The following is a 9,954-nucleotide window of genomic DNA, read 5'->3' on the forward strand; positions in this document are numbered from 1 at the left end:
TAAAGTTTCATCCTAATAGGTAGCAGATCTTGATAAAAAGGTACTATAGTAATCTCTTACAAAAAAATAAAAATGATGAGGTATCATATCAATGTAAATCATACCGTACATATGTTTGGGACAGTTTAGCACTGTATTATGTTATGTTTGATATAAGAGTGATCGTCATGATTTTAATGTGTTATCAGATGTGTGCCTCTAGAAGTAACTTATGTCTCAACTTATGTTTGTTCAGTTTCTTGCAAAATACCCCAATATAAAACTTTGATTTAAAAAAAAAAAAAAAAAAGCAATAGGGAAAATGCTGTCAATTGGATTAAAATATGACAGATTTAGAGAAGGCACTGCTGAGATTCGAACTTAGGATCTCCTGTTTACTAGACAGGCACTTTAACCAACTAAGCCACAGCACCTTGTTGTACCATTTGTTTTTTTTTGGTCTCAGAGGCTGATATAGCATGAAAAATTAAGAAAAAAAACACATTCTATATCATTTATATTTTAACATCCAATCAACAACTTATATTATCATGTAATTTAACACACATTATAATTATCCAGCTTTGTGTTTTAGAGACCTTTACAATTTTTTTATATCAATCTAATATGACAGATATAGAGACGGCACTGCTAAGATTCGAACTCAGAATCTCCTGTTTACAAGACAGACGCTTTAACCAAATAAGCCACAGCACCCCAATAAAAAATTTGATTTAAAAAAAAAAAAAAAAAAAAAAAAAAAGCAATAGGGAAAATGCTGTCAATTGGATTAAAATATGACAGATTTAGAGAAGGCACTGCTGAGTTTCAAACTCAGGATCTCCTGTTTACAAGACAGGTGCTTTAACCAACTAAGCCAGGGAACCTTGTTGTACCAGATGTTTTTTTTTTGTCTCAGAGGCTGATATAGCGGGAAAAATTAAGAAAAAAAACATTCTATATCATTTATATTTTAACATTCAATCAACAACTTATATTATCATGTAATTTAACACACATTATAATTATCCAGCTTTGTGTTTTAGAGACCTTTATAATTTTTTAATATCAATTAAATATGACAGATTTAGAGAAGGCACTGCTAAGATTAGAACTCAGGATCTCCTGTTTACAAGACAGACGCTTTAACCAAATAAGCCACAGCACCCAACAAACAAGCCAATCCGGATGGTTTTTGTAGGAGTTGTTTTAGACATCTAAATGATTATGCATTGGAGGTTTTTTGTGTGTTCTTGGCTTTGGTACGTTTGTCGAGTTTTACAAATGAACAATATATGAGATTTTTTGTATTTTTTATAAAACTAGCATGTGATATTTTCTTTAATACAGATTTGTAGGTTAGTGGATTTGTTTTAAACTATATTTTACAAATAAATGATAAATCAGATGGATTGAATTTTCTGTAAAATTTGCAGGTAATATTTTTTTTGCCAAGAGAGATTTTATCGTTAGTGGCTTCGCTTTGGACCATGCTTTTTGTGTTCAGCTTCATCTAAAAGTTTTTATTTCTAGACACTATTGATCAGTAGAAATTTATTTTTATATTATAATTTCTGAGAAAAAGTGAGCCGTTTTTTTTTCTTCTACTTTCAGAAGTAAAATTCTGGGAGTCTTAGGGTGAAATTTTATACACTTAAAGAAAAAATCAATAGGGAAAATGCTGTCAACTGGATTAAAATAGGCTTTTAAAGAAGATTTTATGTTGTTTACTGCATACATTAATATATATTGATGTTTATACATTAAAATCTCAAACTTTAAAAATTCTTCCTATTTCAGTGAGTACTCATATCAATAATGATTCAACTTTTATCAAAATATGCTTGAGTAACATCTATCGAAGTGGGTCAGATGAACGTGAAATTTTTAGACCTCTACCATTGACTTAAAAATCTGTAAACAAACAAAAATATAATCTTAGTTTTAAATCATTTCATCTATGTTTTGAAAGTTTATCTAATATATGAAGAAGAAACGTCTGGGAATCTTCCAATTATTATTATTCTTTTATATTTGTAGATCCATGTGTGTTTTTTTTGTCTCAGAGGCTGATCTAGCATGAAATATTAAGAATAAAACCACATTCAATGTCATTTACATTTTAACATCCAATCAACAACTTATATTACCATGTAATTTAACACACATTATAATTATCCAGCATTTTGTTTTAGAGACCTTTATATTTTTTTTATATCAATTAAATATGAAAGATTTAGAGAAGGCACTGCTGAGATTCAAACTCAGGATTTCATGTTTACTAGACATGCGCTTTAACCAACTAAGCCACAGCGCCCTGTTGTACCAGGTGTTTTTTTTTGGTCTCAGAGGCTGATATAGCGTGAAAAATTAAGAAAAAAAACATTATATTTCATTTATATTTTAACATTCAATCAACAACTTATGTTATCATGTAATTTAACACACATTATAATTATCCAGCTTTGTGTTTTAGAGACCTTAAGGCTCTATGAGCTCTATCAATGAGGCCCTCGTTAGAATCAGCAGGACGGGCCAAGTACCCAAAGTACTCCGTCAGAAATTATATTCGATCTCCAGGAACTACATTCTCTGGAATACCTTGCAGCCGCAGATTGTTGCAGGGGAGCAGTCCTCCATGTCCGCCATCTTATCATCCAAAGTGGTTAACTGCTCTGCTAGACTTTGAGCATAAGTTAAGATATTAGCTTGATCCACTACCATGTCCTCCTGCTTCCTTTCCACTGTATCCAACCGCTCTGAGGTGGAGGTAAGATCTCTCCGCAGGTCAGCTAAAGAGGCTGTGATTTGTGTTTGAAAAGCAGAATGATGTGCTGCCAGCAAGGATTTGAGGGAATCTAAGATAAAATTAGGAGTCACTGTAGCTGGAGCCACCTCTTGGAGTGCTTTGAAGGTTGTAGCAACAGCATCAGTTTCTGATTGGGACATGGTTGGATCTTCTTGCTGATCTTCTGGAGAGGAGGGAGAGATAGTATTAAAATGATCCACCACTGTCCTTTTAGGCCCAACAGTTGAAGTTTTGGGCCGTCTTTTATTGAGGTGTGCCATGAGTGCAGGATCGTTTCAAAGAACAGGACCCTTGATGGAGATCTACTAACTATATCGGTTAATTACTTGGTGTGACTAGACTTCCATGAGACATAATTTAAACAAAAGAAAAAAGAAACAGATCTCAGTGGTTCATAGCCCCCCCCCTTGGCATTAGTACACTAGCACCCCATTTGCTGAAGAGATGTAGACAAGCAGTTCAAGAATTTCCCATCACAGGAAAGGGGTCTAGGGCCAGTGGGGTACAGTAAATGAAAGTCAATCCAGGAGGACTCCTTATGCTAAGAGTGCCTCAGGTGTTAATTAAGCAACTTCTCAGCAGGGGTAACGCTTGCTTGTAGATCCCTCTTATGCAAATGGAAAAGGTCTCTCTCCTGGGGAGGTGTTCCTTCTGAACTATGTAAGGAAAAGGGAAAGTGGGTATGACCAGCGGGCACGTTGGCCAACGGGAAAGGGAGAAGAGAGACTTGCTAACTAATTAAAGATGTTGTTATAACATTAGCATTAGTAAGTAGCACAGGGAGAGTGATCTACTAGTGGCTCTATTAATTCACCATATAGACCTCAGCAGTTATGAAGAGGCACCCCATTGAGTTTGACCTTGATTGTAGATCTTCTCTTAATGCACAATTTATTTCTGCACCTTTATTTGCAGTGCAATCTTAGTAACATGTGACACTACAATTTAAATGTGGTAAACAGTCCATTTTAGAGGTATATTAATCAGCAATGTTGACAAGTGTCACTAGAAAGGAAATATATTTATGCCTTTATCTGTGTACTTCACAATCCTAGGGGTGATAGCAAATCCCACAGAGAGCATGTAAACTTTGCTGCAGATACTTCCCCAAACTCCCTGCTTTCTCTTCTCCTCTATTTGTAATAAAGTTGGTAAGATTATACACTGCTAATACCCCTTAGAGCACAGTCTCTGTGATTGACAAAATATTAAAGGCTTAATTTGCCCTGCTGTGATAATAAGCTCAAGCTCCTCTTATGTGCTCTGGTGTCAGAGAAGAAAATACCAGTCTCTCTGTCGGCCGCTTATAGGTCTCAAAGTCCAGCCAAGGGGGGAAATAAATCTAGCACAGGGACTATTTATGTGGCAAAGACACGGTGCTTACAAAAAGGTCTTACCCTCCGTGCAGCTATAGGGATCAGCTGTTAGTGATTTTCCTGGTCCGGTGCTGGTTATATGCTTTCTCCTGGACGGCCTGACAGTGCAGAAAATGGCGGACGTTCACGCTAGAACCGTGATAACGCACTTACAGGCTAGAGAATTTCACTCTCGGCTGGTCAGTGTCACCGCTGGTAAATAAGATCATCTAGGGTCCCAGAGTAAAGGTTGACACTGGGGCCTGCAGATTTATCCGCTAAGTCATGGCCAAGGATGCGGGTGAACCACCTAGGTATTTGGCAACTTAAGTTCCTCTAGTCTCCGATGGCCACAGTGCTGATGGCAGGTAAATAGTGTCCCAACACTCCGGAGCAGAGCCCCGACCCTCCGGAGTGAAGTTAAGCCACAGAACTAGTCTTCCAGTGGTAAGGAGAACGCAGTCAATCCAGCAGCTCTGGTAATCAAAATGAAGTGCGCAACACACCAGCTTTGTTCACCGGCCAAATAAAATTTTCCTAAATCCTCAATCCGGTCTTTCAGAGGTCTCAGACTTTCATAGAAGTAAGGTATCCGATATTTAGCTAGGAAATATGGGTATTTAGTTAGATTTTAAGTAATTTTATAAGAAAAAGGAAGGAGCTCCCATACAACATGTCCTCTCACTCTGGCAGCTAACTCCGCCCCATATGATGCTTTTTTAAAAAAAAGAGAAAGGCACTGCTGAGATTTGAACTCAGGACCTCCTGTTTACTAGACAGGCACTTTAACCAACTAAGCCACAGCTCCTTTTTTGTCTCAGAGGCTGATCTAGCGTGAAATATTAAGAAAAAAAAAACACAATTTATGTCATTTACATTTTAATATCCAATCAACAACTTATATTATCATGTAATTTAACACACATTATAATAATTATCCAGCATTGTGTTTTAGAGACCTATATATATTATATATCAATTAAATATGAAAGATTTAGAGACAGCACAGCTGAGATTCGAACTCAGTATCTCCTGTCTACTTGACAGGCGCTTTAACCAACTAAGCCACAGCAACTTGCTGTACCATATGTTTTTTTTTTTTGGTCTCAGAGGCTGATATAGCGTGAAAAATTAAGAAAAAAAAAACATTCTATATCATTTATATTTTAACATTCAATCAACAACTTATATTATCATGCAATTTAACACACATTATAATTATCCAGCTTTGTGTTTTAGAGACCTTTTTAATTATTTTATATAAATTAACCCATTAATGACCACAGCACTTTTCCATTTTCTGTCCGTTTGGGACCAAGGCTATTTTTACATTTTTGCGGTGTTTGTGTTTAGCTGTAATTTTCTTCTTACTCATTTACTGTACCCACACATATTATATACCGTTTTTCTCGCCACTAAATGGACTTTCTAAAGATACCATTATTTTCATCATATCTTATAATTTACTATAAAAAAAATATAAAATATGAGGAAAAAATGGAAAAAACACACTTTTTCTAACTTTGACCCCCAAAATCTGTTACATATCTACAACCACCAAAAAACACCCATGCTAAATAGTTTCAAAATTTTGTCCTGAGTTTAGAAATACCCAATGTTTACATGTTCTTTGCTTTTTTTGCAAGTTATAGGGCCATAAATACAAGTAGCACTTTGCTATTTCCAAACCACTTTTTTCCAAAATTAGCGCTAGTTACATTAGAACACTAATATCTTTCAGGAATCCCTGAATATCCCTTGACATGTATATATTTTTTTTTAGTAGACATCCCAAAGTATTGATCTAGGACAATTTTGGTATATTTCATACCACCATTTCACCGCCAAATGCGATCAAATACAAAAAATCGTTCACTTTTTCACAAATTTTTTCACAAACTTTTGGTTTCTCACTGAAATTATTTACAAACAACTTGTGCAATTATGGCATAAATGGTTGTAAATTCTTCTCTGGGATCCCCTTTGTTCAGAAATAGCAGACATATATGGCTTTGGCGTTGCTTTTTGGTAATTAGAAGGCCGCTAAATGCCACTGCGCACCACAAGTGTATTATGCCCAGCAGTTAAGGGGTTAATTAGGGAGCTTTTAGGGAGCTTGTAGGGTTAATTTTAGCTTTAGTGTAGTATAGTAGACAACCCCAAGTATTGATCTAGGCACATTTTGGTATATTTCATACCGCCATTTCACTGCCAAATGCGATCAAATTGAAAAAAAAGTTAAATTTTTCACAATTTTAGGTTTCTCACTGAAATAATTTACAAACAGCTTGTGCAATTATGGCACAAATGGTTGTAAATACTTGTCTGGGATCCCCTTTGTTCAGAAATAGCAGACATATATGACTTTGGCGTTGCTTTCTAGTAATTAGAAGGCCGCTAAATCCTGCTGCGCCTCACACGTGTATTATGGCTAGCAGTGAAGGGGTTAATTAGGGAGTTTGTAGGGAGCTTGCAGGGTTAATTTTAGCTTTAGTGTAGAGATCAGCCTCCCACCTGACACATCCCACCCCCTGATCCCTCCCAAACAGCTCCCTTCCCTCCCCCACCCCACAATTGTCCCCGCCATCTTAAGTACTGGCAGAAAGTCTGCCAGTACTAAAATAAAAGGGTTTTTAATTTTTTTTTACATATGCTAGGGTGTAGGATCCCCCCCTTAGCCCCCAACCTCCCTGATCCCCCCCAAAACCGCTCTCTAAACCTCCCCTCTGCCTCATTGGGGGCCATCTTGGGTACTGGCAGCTGTCTGCCAGTACCCAGTTTGCAAAAAAAAAGTGCTTTTTTTATTTTTGTTTGGCTTTTTTCTGTAGTGTAGCTTCCCCCCCCACACAGACAAACCCCCACCACCTTGCTGATCTTTTTTTTTTTTTTAAATATTTAGACATTTAAACATTTTTTATTAATACTTTTTTTGTAGTGTAGCGGTTCCCACCCGCTCCCTCCCCGTGCACGCGCCCGCCCTCCCGTGCACGCGCGCACGTCCGTGCGCGCCCCCGCTCATCCCCGCCCACGATCCCGCCCCCCCCTGCACATAACCAGGGCCATCGATGGCCGCCACCCGCCTCCCGGTCCGGCTCCCACCCACCAACGCAGGGAGCCACCGATCTCCGGTGCAGAGAGGGCCACAGAGTGGCTCTCTCTGCACCGGATGGCTTAAAAAGGTTATTGCAGGATGCCTCCATATCGAGGCATCACTGCAATAACCGGAAAGCAGCTGGAAGCGAGCAGGATCGCTTCCAGCTGCTTTCCACACCGAGGACATGCAGGGTACGTTCTCAGGCATTAACTGCCTTTTTTTTGAGGACGTACCCTGCATGTCCTCGGTCGTTAAGGGGTTAAATATGACAGATTTAGAGAAGGCACTGCTGAGATTCGAACACAGGATCTTCTGTTTACGAGACATGCGCTTTAACCGACTAAGCCACAGCACCCCACAATCAATCTAATCCGGATGGTTTTTGTAGGAGTTGTTTTAGACATCTAAATGATTATGCATTGGAGGTTTTTTGTGTGTTCTTGGCTTTGGTACGTTTGTCGAGTTTTACAAATGAACAATATATGAGATTTTTTGTATTTTTTATAAAACTAGCATGCAATATTTTCTTTACTAAAGATTTGTAGGTTAGTGGATTAGTTTTAAACTATATTTTAAAAATAAATGATAATTCAGATGGATTGAATTTTCTATAAAATTTGCAGGTAATATTTTTTTTGCTAAAAGAGATTTGATCGTTAGTGGCTTCGCTTTAGACCATGCTTTTTGTGTTCAGCTTCATCTAAAAGTTTTAATTTCTAGACACTATTGATCAATATAAATTTATTTTTATATTATAATTTCTGAGAAAAAGTGAGCAGCTTTTTTTTCTTCTTCTTTCAGAAGTAAAATTCTGGGAGTCTTAGGGTGAAATCTTATACATTTAAAGAAAAAAAGCAATAGGGAAAATGCTGTCAACTGGATTAAAATAGGCTTTTTAAGAAGATTTTATGTTGTTTACTGCATACATTAAAATATTAAATTCAAATTTTACTCTGCGCAATTCATGATGTTTATACATTAAAATCTCAAACTTTAAAAAATCTTCCTATTTCAGTGAGTACTCATATCAATAAGGATTCAACTTTTATCAAAATATGCTTGAGTAACATCTATTGAAGTGGGTCAGATGAACGTGAAATTTGTAGACCTCTACCATTGACTTAAAAATCTGTAAACAAACAAAAATATAATCTTAGTTTTAAATAATTTCATCTATGTTTTGAAAGTTTATCTAATATATAAAGAAGAAACGTCTGGGAATCTTCCAATTATTATTATTCTTTTATATTTGCCCAGAATATTGATATAAGACATGATTCAGGATTACTATTGAACTAGGAAGAATAAATTGAACTATCTACATGTAGAATTTTAAAGGTAAGTCTTTAAAGTTGTAGAAATGTTTTGTAATTACAATATACTAACCATTATCCTTTTACTAATGTTATGATATTCATTTAATCACTGAGGAAGGATTTTACTTTGATTTTTTTTAAAGTACTTATGCCTACAGTAACTATTTTATCCCAATTTGTTACTCTTATCAATATTGATGTCCTGCTAGACATTTTATGCATTTTTAAAAATCTTTTTATCATATGATGCTTTTTTTAAAAAAGAGAAAGGCACTGCTGAGATTCAATCTCAGGATCTCCTATTTACTAGACAAGCGCTTTAACCAGCCACAGCGCCTTGTAGATCCACGTGTTTTTTTTTTTTTTGTCTCAGAGGCTGATCTAGCGTGAAATATTAAGAAAAAAACCCACATTCCATGTCATTTACATTTTAACATCAAATCAACAACTTATATTATCACGTAATTTAACACACATTATAATTATCCAGCATTGTGTTTTAGAGACCTTTATATTTTTCTTTATATCAATTAAATATAAAAGATTTAGAGAAGGCACTGCTGAGATTCAAACTCAGGATCTCCTGTTTACTAGGCAGGCACTTTAACCAACTAAGCCACAGCGACTTGTTCTACCATTTACTTATTTTTTTGGTCTCAGAGGCTGATATAGCATGAAAAATTAAGAAAAAAACCCACATTCTATGTCATTTACATTTTAACATCCAATCAACAACTTATATTATCATGTAATTTAACACACATTATAATTATCCTCTACCATTGACTTAAAAAGCTGTAAACAAACAAAAATATAATCTTAGTTTTAAATCATTTCATCTATGTTTTGAAAGTTTATCTAATATATGAAGAAGAAACGTCTGGGAATCTTTCAATTATTATTATTCTTTTATATTTGCCCAGAATATTGATATAAGACATTATTCAGGATTACTATTGAACTAGGAAGAATAAGTTGAACTATCTACATGTAAAACTTGAAAGGTAAGTCTTTAAAGTTGTAGAAATGTGTTGTAATTACAATATACTAACCATTATCCTTTTACTGTTGTTAAGCCAAATGGAAGAGCAACAAACTGAAAATGCTTTTCTAGAAAAGAGAATCTCAGAAATTGAAAATGATCAGGGTGAATAGGGATGTGAAGATAAGCATCCTGTAAGTCTATTGTGGACATTTAATGACCTTGCTGAACAAAAGGCAAATAGTCCTTATAGTTTCCATCTTAAAGGTTGGAATTCTTACAAATTTGTTTAATGTTTTCAGATTCCATATTGGTCTGAATGAATTCTCCTTCTTTGGTACAATTAAGAGATTTGAGTAAAAACCCTTTCCTTGTTTCTGTACTGGAATAGTGATGTCGCGAACTTAAAATTTTCCGTT

Source organism: Bombina bombina, chromosome 2, assembly GCF_027579735.1.
Source record: "Bombina bombina isolate aBomBom1 chromosome 2, aBomBom1.pri, whole genome shotgun sequence".
NCBI lineage: Eukaryota > Metazoa > Chordata > Amphibia > Anura > Bombinatoridae > Bombina > Bombina bombina.